A 14277-nucleotide genomic window follows, 5' to 3' on the forward strand; every position below is an offset into this window, starting at 1 on the left:
ACATCAATTAAAAACGCATCAATGCATAATAGAGATATATGGAGACAAGGATTCGATAATGAAGTTTCAGCAACTCTGTTCATTCCCTTTTGATGTAAGCAGTGGAACATGAAAATTGTGAGCAGGTTGGTAATACACCCTTAGGCTGAAACACCAGAGCCTTCGGGACGCCCATAAGAGATGTACCACAGCCTAAAAAATCACTCGCGACACTCCGTCTGGTTTTTGTTACCCACAGCGGTAGCAGCGCGCCAAGAGGCCAGCAAGTGACTTCTGAAGACGATATCGGATGGATGCGAATACTATCGTTTATACTGATTTGTAACATAATTGTTACAATAGGGAGCGTGTGTATTGCCACAAAAATTGACAATAACTAAAAAATGGCAACTCGTTTGTCATTTCTTAGTGTTCTGAGGACCTTGGGAGGTATGAAACGGTGGATTACAGCACAGTTTATTTACTATTCTCTTTTTATACTCACTGAAGAAAGCAATTTTCTTTCAATAACAAAAAAATTGCCAGTAAATCACAGAAGATCTGACTTTTTATTACGTCCAGCCTTGTCATCAAATATGGGGTGTCTAGGAATCCTTCATACTAGGTTTGCAAGACAGTCAAATCAAACAAATCGTATTAATGAGTCTCATTACAGAAAAGTAAATGACAATACTTAACTTTGACAATTACACAGAAGTGTCGCAAACAAAGGGCGACATAAAAAATAAGCAGTCTTCTTCAGTATATGAAATTCCAAGTCCGAGCTACAGTACAAGCGAAGTAACAAGCGGTGACACTTCTATCCAAGTCGCTAGTCTTGAAGCTACTGTTCAAATGGGGCGTCGCCAGTCGGTCGCGGCACGTATGTCCTCTTGACATAGGGCCACTGCTGTCGCGTTGTCGTCCCGGAGAGGGTTTCGTCAGCTTGCGATTGGCTGACGTCTTCTCATAGCCATCTCTTCTCTGTCGTTCCCGACTTGCGTGCCGGCGCTGACTTTATGCTGTAACGTTCCTCCTCTCCAAAGCGACGGACCGTCGTTGTATACAGGACACGACAACTGGAGGAGAGGCAGGAGCGTGGATACTCATTTGGACTGGATGTGGTTGCAGGGGATGTCGGACTTACAGTCGCACCCCGCCATCCAGCCTTCGCTCTGGTGGAAACGTCCAGCAGAAAACGCCCAGAAGGGTATGTGTCCACCTCCTGAGGCCCATAACCAGATGTAGAAGGCGGCGGCTGCTATGGTGTGGGCAGGTACAGCTCCATCGGTAGGACAAGAATAAGTGGAGGAGGAGAAGGCTCCATCTCCATGGGGCCATCCCGTGGTGTCGTTTTGACACCCTCTGGTGGCTTCTGTGGCCGCACTGTCCTCGGGATCCATGAATCTGGGGGAAGAGATACAAAAGGATCACAATCCACATAACAGTGGCGAATTGGATTGTAATGTCGGTGCTGCAATACGTCTGGACCTGAAATGAGATACATACATGAGCCAAGTCGACGAAGGATGTCACCTCGTGCCCACCGTCTGCTGCCACTAAAACCCTGAAAAACACGATATCATACGGCGCGAAGCGATACTTCTGGCTTTCCTTCGGCGCCGGATGCTGAGGATGGTGGAGCAGGTGGAGCAGTGTGAGATGGCGGCAGCCGTGAAACAATTCCGCCCGCGATGGTCCATCTCGTTGATAGGAGGCTAGGAAAAGTTGCAATGCTTGATCCCTGGTGTTTGCGGTGCGAAGTTTGGCCATCTGCTGCTTGAATGTTCTGACAAAACGTTCCGCCTTGCCGTTGGACTGTGGATGGAACGGTGCACTAGTGCTGTATGCTATTGCGTTCACAGACTGTTTCAAATTCATTTGACGTGAACTGACGTCCGTTGTCTGACACTATGACTTCCGGCAAACCTTCGAGTCAAAAAATAGAGGACAACACCTGAACTGTGCTACGTGGTATTGTCGAGTTCATTGGCACAGCAAAACGAAATTTGCTGCAGGAGTCTATCACAATCAACCAACGAGTCTTCCAAAAAGGTCCAGCAAAATCTATGTGCACACGTTGGCATGGTGATTGCGATTTAGGACAAGCAGAGAATTTTTGTGGTGGAGCGGATTGATTTTCCGCACATGCGCGACTCTGTAACGTTATCTGTTCTATTTAGATGTCCATACCCTGCCAAGTACGAGGTGCATTCAAGTTCTAAGGCCTCCGATTTTTTTTCTAATTAACTACTCACCCGAAATCGATGAAACTGGCGTTACTTCTCGACGTAATCGCCCTGCAGTCGTACACATTTTTCACAACACTGACGCCATGATTCCATGGCAGCGGCGAAGGCTTCTTTAGGAGTCTGTTTTGACCACTGGAAAATCGCTGAGGCAATAGCAGCACGGCTGGTGAATGTGCGGCCACGGAGAGTGTCTTTCATTGTTGGAAAAAGCCAAAAGTCACTAGGAGCCGGGTCAGGTGAGTAGGGAGCATGAGGAATCACTTCAAAGTTGTTATCACGAAGAAACTGTTGCGTAACGTTAGCTCGATGTGCGGGTGCGTTGTCTTGGTGAAACAGCACACTCGCAGCCCTTCCCGGACGTTTTTGTTGCAGTGCAGGAAGGAATTTGTTCTTCAAAACATTTTCGTAGGATGCACCTGTTACCGTAGTGCCCTTTGGAACGCAATGGGTAAGGATTACGCCCTCACTGTCCCAGAACATGGACACCATCATTTTTTCAGCACTGGCGGTTACCCGAAATTTTTTTGGTGGCGGTGAATCTGTGTGCTGCCATTGAGCTGACTGGCGCTTTGTTTCTGGATTGAAAAATGGCATCCACGTCTCATCCATTGTCACAACCGACGAAAAGAAAGTCCCATTCATGCTGTTGTTGCGCGTCAACATTGCTTGGCAACATGCCACACGGGCAGCCATGTGGTCGTCCGTCAGCATTCGTGGCACCCACCTGGATGACACTTTTCGCATTTTCCGGTCGTCATGCAGGATTGTGTGCACAGAACCCACAGAAATGCCAACTCTGGAGGCGTTCTATTCAACAGTCATTCGGCGATCCCCCACTTTCTTGATCATGTCGTCAGACCGGCTTGTGCGAGCCCGAGGTTGTTTCGGTTTGTTGTCACACCTCGTATAGTGTCAACGAGCTAACTGTTTCTTGCGAACAATCCCCCAGTGTCCTTGGTGAAGTAAGTGCAACACTTCTTTTTGCAAAGCTTTGGGGATCACCACACGTGACTATCCACTGTCATTCTGAACAAGAATCACACCATGCTGTATAGCGAGGCTATGCCGATGTGCGAAGTTAAAAAATGGTTCAAATGGCTCTGAGCACTATGGGACTTAACATCTGAGGCCATCAGCCCCCTAGAACTTAGAACTACTTAAACCTAACTAACCTAAGGACATCACACGCATCCATGCCCGAGGCAGGAATCGTACCTGTGACCGGAGCGGTCGTGCGGTTCCAGACTGAAGCGCCTGGAACTGCTCGGCCACCACGGCCGGCGATGTGCGAAGTATCGGCGCACTACCTCTGCCAGGCACTTAAATGTGATTTGCAGAGTATCCATGTAGTTGTAGATGTGGTGAGTTCTCTATGCTATGGAATGAGCGAGGCCAAGATGTGCGAATATATATTAGCAAAATGTTCAAATCGGAATCAGCTTCCATGGCCTGTGCAGTTTCCTGATAATTCAGAGGAAAGGATTGCCGCAATTCAGTATCCTGAGCATCAATGTGACAAAACGCAGTAGAAGCGTCAGAGTGCGTAACAGGGCTAATCGGAAGACATGAAAGTGTGTCCACATTACCATGCTGAGGTGTCGGACGATACACAATCTCGCACTGGTATTAAGACAGTAACAAAGCCCATATTTGCAATTTTTGGGCAGTTCGTACAGGAACCGGCTTTATCGGATGAAACAAGGACTGCAATGGCTTGTGATCCGTTACTAAGTAGAATTTTCTGTCATACAAATAGTTGTGGAATTTGGTGACATCATATACAATAGCCAATGCCCTTTCCTCTATTTTTTAATAGTTACACTGAGCTTTTGACAACACTTTTGATGCGATAGCGATATGCCTATCGTTATCACCAAATCTGTGCGAGAGCACTGCACCAATTCCGTAAGAAGCAGCGTCAACTTGCAACACAACTGGTTTGTCAGGATCAAAGTGAACCAAGCATCGATCACTGAGCAATGCATGTTTCAGTTTTTGAAAATCTTGTTGGCACTCATCAGTCCAAACAAAGGGGACGTTCTTGCGACGCAAGTGATGCAATGGACCTGCGATTTGTGCAGCATTTGATATTGTTGTTGTTGTGGTCTTCAGTCCTGGGACTGGTTTGATGCAGCTCTCCATGCTACTCTATCCTGTGCAAGCTTCTTCATCTCCCAGTACCTACTGCAACCTACATCCTTCTGAATCTGCTTAGTGTATTCATCTCTTGGTCTCCCTCTACGATTTTTACCCTCCACGCTGCCCTCCAATACTAAATTGGTGATCCCTTGATGCCTCAGAACATGTCCTACCAACCGATCCCTTCTTCTGGTCAAGTTGTGCCACAAACTTCTCTCCTCCCCAATCCTATTCAATACCTCCTTATTAGTTATGTGATCTACCCATCTAATCTTCAGCATTCTTCTGTAGCACCACATTTCGAAAGCTTCTATTCTCTTCTTGTCCAAACTATTTATCGTCCATGTTTCACTTCCATACATGGCTACACTCCATACGAATACTTTCAGAAATGACTTCCTGACACTTAAATCAATACTGGATGTTAACAAATTTCTCTTCTTCAGAAACGCTTTCCTTGCCACTGCCAGCCTACATTTTATATCCTCTCTACTTCGACCATCATCAGTTATTTTGCTCCCCAAATAGCAAAACTCCTTTACTAATTTAAGTGCCTCATTTCCTAATCTAATTCCCTCAGCATCACCCGACTTAATTAGACTACATTCCATTATCCTTGTTTTGCTTTTGTTGATGTTCATCTTATATCCTCCTTTCAAGACACTGTCCATTCCATTCAACTGCTCTTCCAAGTCCTTTGCTGTCTCTGACAGAATTACAATGTCATCGGCGAACCTCAAAGTTTTTATTTCTTCTCCATGAATTTTAATGCCTACCCCGAATTTTTCTTTTGTTTCCTTTACTGCTTGCTCAATATACAGATTGAACAACATCGGGGAGAGGCTACAACCCTGTCTTACTCCCTTTCCAACCACTGCTTCCCTTTCATGTCCCTCGACTCTTATAACTGCCATCTGATTTCTGTACAAATTGTAAATAGCCTTTCGCTCCCTGTATTTTACCCCTGCCACCTTTAGAATTTGAAAGAGAGTATTCCAGTCAACATTGTCAAAAGCTTTCTCTAAGTCTACAAATGCTAGAAACGTAGGTTTGCCTTTCCTTAATCTTTCTTCTAAGATAAGTCGTAAGGTCAGTATTGCCTCACGTGTTCCAGTGTTTCTACGGAATCCAAACTGATCTTCCCCGAGGTTGGCTTCTACTAGTTTTTCCATTCGTCTGTAAAGAATTCGTGTTAGTATTTTGCAGCTGTGACTTATTAAGCTGATAGTTCGGTAATTTTCACATCTGTCAACACCTGCTTTCTTTGGGATTGGAATTATTATATTCTTCTTGAAGTCTGAGGGTATTTCGCCTGTTTCATACATCTTGCTCACGAGATGGTAGAGTTTTGTCAGGACTGGCTCTCCCACGGCCGTCAGTAGTTCCAATGGAATATTGTCTACTCCGGGGGCCTTGTTTCGACTCAGGTCTTTCAGTGCTCTGTCAAACTCTTCACGCAGTATCGTATCTCCCATTTCATCTTCATCTACATCCTCTTCCATTTCCATAATATTGTCCTCAAGTACATCGCCCTTGTATAGACCCTCTATATACTCCTTCCACCTTTCTGCTTTCCCTTCTTTGCTTAGAACTGGGTTTCCATCTGAGCTCTTGATATTCATACGAGTGGTTCTCTTATCTCCAAAGGTCTCTTTAATTTTCCTGTAGGCAGTATCTATCTTACCCCTAGTGAGATAGGCCTCTAAATCCTTACATTTGTCCTCCAGCCATCCCTGCTTAGCCATTTTGCACTTCCTGTCGATCTCATTTTTGAGACGTTTGTATTCCTTTTTGCCTGTTTCACTTACTGCATTTTTATATTTTCTCCTTTCATCAATAAAATTCAATATTTCTTCTGTTACCCAAGGATTTCTACTAGCCCTCGTCTTTTTACCTACTTGATCCTCTGCTGCCTTCACTACTTCATCCCTCAAAACTACCCATTCTTCTTCTACTGTATTTATTTCCCCCATTCCCGTCAATTGCTCCCTTATGCTCTCCCTGAATCTCTGTACAACCTCTGGTTCTTTTAGTTTATCCAGGTCCCATCTCCTTAAATTCCCACCTTTTTGCAGTTTCTTCAGTTTTAATCTACAGGTCATAACCAATAGATTGTGGTCAGAGTCCACATCTGCCCCTGGAAATGTCTTACAATTTAAAACCTGGTTCCTAAATCTCTGTCTTACCATTATATAATCTATCTGATACCTTTTAGTATCTCCAGGGTTCTTCCATGTATACAACCTTCTTTCATGATTCTTAAACCAAGTGTTAGTTATGATTAAGTTGTGCTCTGTGCAAAATTCTACCAGGCGGCTTCCTCTTTCATTTCTGTCCCCCAATCCATATTCACCTACTATGTTTCCTTCTCTCCCTTTTCCTACACTCGAATTCCAGTCGCCCATGACTATTAAATTTTCGTCTCCCTTCACAATCTGAATAATTTCTTTTATTTCATCATACATTTCTTCAATTTCCTCGTCATCTGCAGAGCTAGTTGGCATATAAACTTGTACCACTGTAGTAGGCGTGGGCTTCGTGTCTATCTTGGCCACAATAATGCGTTCACTATGCCGTTTGTAGTAGCTTACCCGCATTCCTATTTTCCTATTCATTATTAAACCTACTCCTGCATTACCCCTATTTGATTTTGTGTTTATAACCCTGTAGTCACCTGACCAGAAGTCTTGTTCCTCCTGCCACCGAACTTCACTAATTCCCACAATATCTAACTTTAACCTATCCATTTCCCTTTTTAAATTTTCTAATCTACCTGCCCGATTAAGGGATCTGACATTCCACGCTCCGATCCGTAGAACGCCAGTTTTCTTTCTCCTGATAACGACATCCTCTTGAGTAGTCCCCGCCCGGAGATCCGAATGGGGGACTATTTTACCTCCGGAATATTTTACCCAAGAGGACGCCATCATCATTTAATCATACAGTAAAGCTGCATGCCCTCGGGAAAAATTACGGCCGTAGTTTCCCCTTGCTTTCAGCCGTTCGCAGTACCAGCACAGCAAGGCCGTTTTGGTTATTGTTACAAGGCCAGATCAGTCAATCATCCAGACTGTTGCCCTTGCAACTACTGAAAAGGCTGCTGCCCCTCTTCAGGAACGTTGTCTGGCCTCTCAACAGATACCCCTCCGTTGTGGTTGCACCTACGGTACGGCTATTTGTATCGCTGAGGCACGCAAGCCTCCCCACCAACGGCAAGGTCCATGGTTCATGGGGGGGGGGCATTTGATATGAACCGAGTATAATAGTTCATTTTCTCTTGAACTGGCTGCAATTCCGTGACATTGCGAGGAACTAGCGGGTCTCATATGGCTAACAAATGAGACTGAAGAGGATGTACACCCTGACTATTCATGACATGACCAAGATAATGCAACTAAGGTTTAAAAAAAAATCACTCTTGTCCAGTCTACACTTTAGTCCTGCATCAGATAGCACACAAAATAAAGCAGGCAAATTTGCAATGTGTTCTTCAGGTGTACTACCTGCTGCGACAATATTGTTCAAATAGTTTGAACAGTTTGGTACTTGGGCAGTTAGCTGTTCCAAATACCATTGGAAAATGGCGGGTGCGGAAGCACCGCCAAAAGGCAAACGCAGATATGTAAACAAACCCAAAAGAGTGTTCATAACACACACGGTTTGAGATTCTTCATCTAGTGGTATTTGAAGATATGCATCGTGCAAATCAATTTTTGAAGAGTAGCGACCAGCGCCTAATCCGTCCATGGGATCCTCCGGGCGTGGAAATGTATAAGTATCAATCACAATTTGTGGGTTGACTGTAGACTTAAAGTCAACACGGAGGCGAATGCGACCTGATGGTTTGAGGAGCAAAAGAGCGGACTTGCCCACTGACTAGCTTGTATGGGCGCAACAGCTCCGCTATCATGCAATTCTTTAAGTTTGGCAACTACTTTGTCACGTAATGCAATGAGAACAATTCTGGCACGGCAAAATTTCGGCTGAGCATTGTCTTTTATAGTAATATGTGCAACAAAATTGTTAGCCTTGCCTAAATGTTCAAAAAGAGTTCAGGGAATTCTTTCAGCCACTACAGTGTCTTTAGCGTTGAATGCGGTCACTGACAACACATTATACTGCATTTGAAAGCCAAACAAATCGAACGAATCAAGACTAAATATGTTCTTACAATCGCGTGATTTTAGACGGTGAAAGTTACAGTTCGCGTATGCGAGTGATACATTGCAGCCAAAGCACATTTTCTGAGAACGGGAATGTCTTGTCCATTATAAGCCGTCAGGTGCGTGCTAGTTTTAGACAGGCATGGGGAGCGTAACAGTTCATATGTGTTACGATTCAGTAATGTAACAGAGGCACCTGTGCCCAACTGAAATTTCACAAGTCTTCCACTAATATGCAAATTAACAAAAAGTTTGTTGGACTGGCGTAGCACTGAAGAAACTGTTTGCTTCCTAGTTTTGATAATGCCTGCAGCAGGCTTTGAATACACTACATTGATTACATGGGTTTTGTGACTAGCTTCTTGTGAGCATGCAGATTTCTTATGTTTGTTCTGTTACAAACATACGGATTGTACGTGACCTTTCTTGCCACAAGCATAACACTGTGCTTGTCTTGACAGGCAATCTTGGCGTTTGTGCCATGAATAGCACCAAGGGCATGACTTAATTCTGTTCGCCTGTGTCGAGGACTGTTATGCAGCTTGACGCCCACGGACTGTTGCTGTCTACTGGGCAGACTGTAAACAAGGGACGCCTCAGCTCAACAAATTGGTGGCTGCTCTTATTTATGGGCCGACACGGCGTCTGAATCACACTGATCTAGAATTTGCACTGCATGCTGGAATGATGGATCAGGCTGATACAAAATAAGTTCTCCAAGTCTGACATCAATTACATTGTACACGATAACATCAGGCAACATAACGTCTGAATATAAAGCATCACAAGGGCATTTGAATTTGCATTTCCTCGTCATAGCCTGCAAATCTGTTACCCATTCTCGATGAGGTTGTTCTGACCGTTTCTTGCAATGACATGCATCACATTCACTTGTTGGTAACAATTGTTAGTTAGTGAATCTACAACCTGATCATCGAGAAGTTCACTTGGCGTGGCGTTAGAGAACAATTTCTGAATTAGGTGAAAGACTGCACTGCCTACCCTTGACAAAAAGTAATGTAGTTTCACAGTACCTGGCACGTTGTGAGCAGTGATGTGGGCTTTATACTGTTGCAACCACTCGAGCCATTCCTCTTCGTTTACATTAGACTGGCAAAAATGTGGTACAGCACCCAAAGCTACAGTTGTTTCCTCTTGCACTATATTGGTGGCTTGATCGGCGAGTAGCTGCTGTAGGTACTGTGTTTAGCAACGTGGCTATCTGCTGTGTCTGAAACTGAAACATCTCTGTTAGCTGTGTTGCATCTATTGCTTGCAGCTAAGGCGACTGAGCAGGGGTTGGGAGAGGTGGGTTGCTCATTTCAGAAGCGGCAAATGCAATAAACAAACAATGCAAGCAATAAAAATAAGCACATAAGCAAAGAAAATTTCTGCAATGCCCACCTGCAAACTCTGACTGGCAAAAATACTATATTGTTGAAACATGTAAACGCACCCCTGCAAAGAAGAGAAAAAGTAGAATTATGGCGCCAGCGAGACGCAAAAGCCCACAGCAAAATAAAACTGTTGCAGACAGGCACTGGGCTTTCGCGTTGGTGTTATCAACCTTCTCGTCTCCAAATATTACGTCCAGCCTTGTCGACAAATATGGGGTGTCTAGGAATCCTTCACACTCAGTTCACTAGACAATCAAATCAAACAAATCGTATTAATGAGTTTTATTACAAAAAAAGTGAATGACAATACTTAACTTTGACAATTACACAGAAGTGTCGCAAACAAAGGGCGACATAAAAAACAAGCAATCTTCTGCGGTATACATAATTCCAAGTCTGAGCTACATAGAGTGTACAAGCGAAGTAATGAGCGTTGACGCTTCTATCCAACTCACTAGTCTTGAAGGTGTTGTTCAACTGTGGTGTCGCCAGCCTTTTGGGCGCTTATGTCCTCTTTACATAGGGGCTGCTGCTGTTGTGCTGTCATCCTGGAGAGTGGTCGGTCAGCGTGCGATTGGCTGACGTCTTCTCACAGCCATCTCTTCTCTGTCGTTACCTACTAGCGTGCCAGCGCTTGACTTTACACCGTAACACTTTTTGCAGAAAGACGTCAGTGTCTACCCACCAACATGAAGTTTTGTTCACTAGACATCCACGCTAATTCACTCGATGTGGAATGTATGAAACCTGTATGAGATGTAATAGTTATATTATTTAATGTACCACATTACTCAGCAAACCTGTAGCAGAAGGGAAAACCGCACAAACATCATAATAAAACGTCAAAAAGTAATAAAAGTGTTTCTCAACAGAGAAGAAAACAATTCCACAATTGTCACTGCATCTGAGCCACAAATGGATAGAATCTCCAACATATTCGGTTTCGAAACAAAAGTAATTACATTTACAAAAGCATTTCTCTATCAGAAAGTCGAATAAAATGTAAGAATGGGCAAATCATTAGGCTCCATAATTTTTTTTTTACTTGACAAAGGAAGTGCCTGTCGCTATAAGACACAGCAACAGAAATATATACTGTTCATGCATGAATTATGTATTTATTTTCTCTCGCTGTCAGCAAAGTAATCTGAAATTATCCACATAATTGAAAACATTTCTTCATGAATAACTAGTACCTTATGTCACTGAATCAGTGAATTCAGTTGTTTTTACATTTATTTCACAATGATTCATGACCCTGGGTATCTTAGAAATGCACAGAACGCAAAAATATAACAATTATTTCGTTAATTAAGTAGAAAAATAAATAAAACTTTCATTGTGCAAACTTTCACATGAGAGAGTGCCGCGATTGTTATATTAGACTGTGGCTGTACTCCGAGGAAACCACACCTTGAAACCTCTGCTACATAGAGCAAAGTGGGATTTCAAGGTGCAGCCATAAAACTAGCTACTAAGTGCTCGGAAAATATCATGTCACGTCACATATCAACAATTACAAATACGTTGACCAGCATTGTCTAAATCCATGTGGGAAATATGTGACATGTATTCTAATAATTTAATATCTGTAATACATTATTGAGAAACTCATTTTAATCTATATTTTGGGGCAGCACCACCTCAGAGACTTTAATTACGAGCTGCACCAGACCATAGCGTTTGCTTGGAACAATTTAGGGAAATCACAGAAAATCTAAATCAGGGTGACTGGATGTGGATTTGAATCCAATCGAGTCTAGTGCGAGTTCAGTGTGATAACCACTGCACCAACGCACTTGGTGCCACTCTGTGGAACAAATATCCAAGTCGTCATGGAACATTTGAAACTATCACGGAAAAACGCAAAAATCACGAAATACAGTAAAATAGTAGTAGTAGCAGTTATTCATCTGTAGGTGAAAGGTATTGGACATGTCTAGTATCCAACAACATAATGCATGCTTATGCAGGCAATTACATACCTGCAGGTATAGTTTGGGACAAGTAGCTAGACATGGCTTATAGTAGGAACTATCGCAGCATTTGCCTGAAGTAATTTAGGGAAACCACAAAAAACCTAAATGTAGATCGCCAGGTGAACATAGGATCCTCCACTCTCCCGTAAATACGGCCAGTCTACTTAAAACAGTGCTATCTCTTTCGATTTATCCCTTGTGCACAATACTTGTTTACAAAGTTATTTAATAATATAAAAGGCTAGTACTCCACTGTTCGTTTATTTCTCACTCCTAGTCACTGCACGGACCACACACATTGTTCCATAGCGTAACATTACACACACTATCAGCTGATGTCAGGACTATAATGATGTTGCCCGGTTACCATTTTGTGTGCTGCAACTTCCCATTTGCTAGCTTGAAAAACTGAGTCACTCTATGATGAGTAAGATGTTGAGCTCAGAAAGAGAATAAGGTGTTAGTGTTACACATTGTGTAGCTCTTGCAGTAAGTTTTTCCAGTAAATAAAATGAGAAGCAATAAAGTAGTGTGAAAATGTTGTACAAAATAATAAATGTTCTATTATCATTGTTTTTGTTGCCTACATGTGTTACGTTTTTACCAAACCACTTTTCTGTGTTGTCTAAGTAATCCTTCATGTTGCAGGCCTATAACATCTTCCTTAACAGGTATTTTAACCACTTTTTAAAAAAGTGTTTTAGTAATCTCTTTAATCTCCTTTGGTAATTTATTGTAGTTTTATTCCTTAATGGTATTTTGAGTTTTATGTTTAGTCTTTCTTGGTAAATGTAAGTTCAGTGTACTGTAAAATAGGGTAAATAGAAACAACAGGGTAAATAGAAAAAAAACTTCATATAAACAGTTACTTTGAATGCTATAAGATTGTACTGGACGTTAATTTTAACTATTTTTTTGGGTTGGCAACACTTCATACTAACAATGAAATTATGTTTTGTTCGGTCGGTAGCATTGTAGGTTGATGTTTATCTTTGTGTCAGGGTCTATAGTTTTTAAGTTGTTTTCCTACCTACTTTAAACTTCTCTAGTAAGTAAACATGTATTCTACATATGACAGTTAATGGCATTGTAAGTATGAGGTATAACATCTATATAAAAGAGTAAAGGCTGGTTTTTGTTTCACTTTCAATGAAATCAGGTCTGTATATTTTCAATTTTTTTAGATTATGCTCAAAACTTCGTGGAATGAATAGAAACATTGTAGACAAATTGAAAATATGCAGCGAATGGGGCTATCCTATTGACTTTACAACCTTAAGACTTCTAGTAAAGGATTCTCTGGACAGAAGGGGGGAAGGAAGTGAAAAGATTTACGAATAATCTCTGTGGTCATGATTTTGTTGAATCATTTACGAGGCGACACAAAGATCAATTAGCAGTGCAAATGTGCCAAAACATAAAACACTCCAGAGCTGGTGTTGCACCAGAAACTATCAACAGTTACTCTGATGAACTGTCAAAGGAATTGGAGAATGTGCCGCCATCTAATATAATAAATTATGATGATACAAACCTTACAAATGATCCAGGAAAACGAAAGGTAGTCACACGGAGGGGAAGTAAATATCCCAAAAGGGTCATGACCTCGTCAAAGGCATCAAAAATGGCCCTGAGCACTATGGGACTTAACTTCTGTGGTCATCAGTCCCCTAGAACTTAGAACTACTTAAACCGAACTAACCTAAGGACACGCCACACATCCATGCCCGAGGCAGGATTCGAACCTGCGACCATAGCAGTTGCGCTGTTCCAGACTGTAGCGCCTAGAACCGCTTGGCCATCTCGGACGGCCTCAAAGGCATCAATCTCCGTAATGTTTGCAGCAGCTACAGATGGCACTATTACTACCCCCTTATGTCATGTATAAGGCTTTGCATTTATATCGAAGCTGGACTGAAGGTGGGCCAAAATATGCAAGAGACAATCGGACAAAATCTGGCTGGTTCGTTTCGTTCTGCTTTGACGATTGGGTCCTTACAGTTCCTGTCCCATACCTGAAAAAGCTGGGAGGTAAGAAATTTCTCATTGGAAACAATTTATGTTCGCTTCTGCCCATACAATCAGTTAACCTGTGTCAGAACAATGACATAAGATTTATATTCCTAGCAGCAAATTCAACACACCTGACACAACCACTGGATGTGGCATGTTTTTCGTCCTCTTAAAAATACTTGGCGCCAAATATTAGAAGAATGGAAGAAAGGCCCAGGAAGAAATGAGGCAACAGTTCCTAAGGATAAATTTCCTCTGCTCTTGAAAAAGATGTGTGACTCCCTGAAGGAAAAATAATGTTATTGGAGGTTTTAGGAAATGTAGGATTGTACCTCTAGACCACAATAAAGTGTTG

The sequence above is a fragment of the Schistocerca serialis genome, chromosome 3 (genome assembly GCF_023864345.2).
Source record: "Schistocerca serialis cubense isolate TAMUIC-IGC-003099 chromosome 3, iqSchSeri2.2, whole genome shotgun sequence".
Classification (NCBI taxonomy): domain Eukaryota; kingdom Metazoa; phylum Arthropoda; class Insecta; order Orthoptera; family Acrididae; genus Schistocerca; species Schistocerca serialis.